Source organism: Passer domesticus, unplaced genomic scaffold (assembly GCF_036417665.1).
Source record: "Passer domesticus isolate bPasDom1 unplaced genomic scaffold, bPasDom1.hap1 HAP1_SCAFFOLD_63, whole genome shotgun sequence".
NCBI classification, from domain to species: Eukaryota; Metazoa; Chordata; class Aves; order Passeriformes; family Passeridae; genus Passer; species Passer domesticus.
The window spans coordinates 12,501-15,090 of NW_026990166.1; the positions used below are offsets into that span (position 1 = coordinate 12,501).

At 51.0% G+C, this 2,590-nt stretch overlaps 1 long non-coding RNA gene across 2 annotated transcripts in view; it reads left to right on the plus strand.

Annotated features, from left to right (window-relative positions):
* The window catches only part of LOC135293034 (uncharacterized), a 3,357-nt gene extending 1,632 nt beyond the window's left edge, over positions 1-1,725 (plus strand). For both annotated transcript variants that reach the window (XR_010355187.1, XR_010355186.1), the window contains one exon: positions 1,174-1,725. This is a non-coding gene — a long non-coding RNA (uncharacterized LOC135293034). The remainder of the gene's footprint in view (positions 1-1,173) is intronic.
* Positions 1,726-2,590: the final 865 nt, after the last annotated feature.

A 2,590-nucleotide genomic window follows, 5' to 3' on the forward strand; every position in this document is an offset into this window, starting at 1 on the left:
AAGTGTCCTGCAATGTGCAGGGACATCTTTAAAGAGATCAGGTTGCTCAGAGTCCCTTCCCACCTACCATGGAATGTTTGCCCCATCCCTGCCCAGGCATGGGGCACCTGCCATCTCTAAGGGCAACCTGTGTCAGGGTTGCATCATGTTCCAAGTAAACAAGATCCTCCTTAGACCTAATCTGACTCAATCCCCATTATATATTATAAATATTATCTCATGTCCTATTGCAACTGTTAAAAAAGGTGCCACCTACTTCCTGAGAATCCCCTTTGAAATACTGGAACATAGCAATGAAGTCTCCCTGGGGCCTGTTCTCCTCTAGGCTGAATAACTCCAGGTGTCTCAGCTTGTCCTCAGAAGAGACGTGCTCTGTCCTCTGATTGCTTCTGTTGCCCTGTTTTGTAATTTGGTGGGGTGCTCCATTTTATCCAATGGCAAAAGAATTGAAGTAGAGCAATGCAGGGTACAGAGACATGCAAAGGTGGTGCAGGAACCCAAGGAAGCCAGGCTGGCTGAGTGGTCAGAGATTTGGCTGTGGGCAGGAGGGGCTGTGGGGGGCTCACTGTCAGCCTCTGAGGGGCCCTGGTTTGTGCCCCCACCCCACCCTTGGAGGCTTCTGGCACGCAAACAGGCAGAGCTGAGAGGGACTTGTCCCAGCCCCATCTGCTGCCTGGCACGCTCAAGCAGACAGGAACTGCCCCAGGGTTACTGCCAGGTTGTGTGGCAGAGAGGGAAGTGCAGCAGCCAGTGCCACTGGGCTGTCCCTGCTGGGAAGGAAGGTGCCATCCAGCACAGGAGGCGCAGGGCATGGAAAGGTAGACACTGCTCTGTCTCCCTGTGGGAATCAGCCCAGTGCCTGTTGGTCAAAGACAAGGACCAATGTGAGGCTTTGGAGTTTCCTGAGAAGAAGAAACTCCAAGGACTGAAAGCTCCATTTCTAGAGCACTGTCTGTGCAAAAATCCCAGCAAGATGAAAACACCTTGATAAAAGGATGAGTGGGATTCTGGGCCAGGTTTGCCTGTGATGGCAAGGTCTTGCACATGATGATTGAGGTGCAGATGGTCCATCTTTCTGGATCTTTCTAGGAGCCCTGTGAATCCTGTGAAGCACTGAGTTTGGAAAGTCATGGTTCATTGACTTCTCTTGATTTTCTTTTTTCCTTTGTGCAGCATCCATTTATAACATCTGCTGAGCCTGCATCCAGCCTGGTGCCACTGCTTGTTGCAGTGCGGAAGAGGAAGGAGACAAGACAGCACCACTTAGTTATCAACCACCTTAGAGCAGGATTGTAGGTTAGGATAAGGGTAAGGTTTAGGGTTAGGGTTAGGCTTAGGTTTAGGCTTAGGCTTAGGCTTAGACTTAGGTTTAGGCTTAGATTTAGGCTTAGTTTAGGCTTAGGTTTAGGCTTAGGCTTAGGCTTAGACTTAGGTTTAGGCTTAGATTTAGGCTTAGTTTAGGCTTAGGTTTAGGCTTAGGCTTAGGTTTAGGCTTAGATTTAGGCGTAAGTTTAGGCTTAGGCTTAGGTTTAGGCTTAGGCTTAGGGTTAGGCTTAGGACTAGGTTTAGTGCTGCGGTTATGGTTAGAGTTACTGTTATGACTAGGTTTAGGTTTAGGTTTAGTGTTAGGGTTACAACTAGTCTTAAGGGGTTAGGGTTAGGGTATGATTTTGTAATAGGTGTGCAGAGTAGGATTTTAAATTAATAAAAAAATTCAAACCAAAACTCCCCTTGTAATTGCCTTCCTTCTTCTTCTTCTTCTGTGAATAAGCTCATGATTTCCTTGTAAAATGTCTGTTGTTTCTTAAATGTGGAAGTCACCCCTACAGTGTCTTTAGTATGGTGTCAAATTGGGGTATGCTCATCTTCATTTATCCTCTCCAGACCATGCTGCTTTTGGAATATGACCCACTTGTCTGGTTTTGGTCAGCTGTGGTACCTCTATTTGAGGTAAAAAGGGCAATGGCGTTTGCATGAAAAAACAAAGGAGAAATGGGGCAGCCCAAATACTCTATGTGGATAGAGGCTCTCTGCTGTGACTCAAGAGCATTCGAGATCCTGCCACTTGGATTTGTATCCCCAAGTGCAATCTCTGGCAGAAGGAGAGCCTTGCTCAAGTGAGAAAGCAGAAGGATCAGAGCAGGGGCTCTGAAAGGTCTCCTCTGGTGCAGAGCTGGCAGCGCCTGTGAGGTGAGAGCGGGCCCGGCCTTGGCCGGGGTGCAGCCCCAGCAGAGGCCTGGCAGAGCCCGGAGCAGCCTGAGCCTGGGCAGAGGCAGGCTGGAAGGAGGCCCTTGGAGCTGCAGGAGGCAGCAGCCGGGCCCTGGGTGCCTCTTCCTGGCAGCGGGCGAATCCTCCGCTCTCAGAGCCCAGGTGGCAGCTGGCTGCTCCCGAGGGGAAACGTAGCCGTGCTGGGCACAGCCCAGACTGGAGGCATTGGCCGTCTGGAGTCTGCCCAGGAGCAGAGAAAGGCCAGGGGCAGCCAAGGGCCGGTGGCCTGACTGAGGATTCCTACTCTTCTGCCGGCTGCCCTGTGACTCCTGGCAAAGGGCAGCAGTGTGTGCAGCACTCTGGGCAGCGGCGCAGGGAGCCG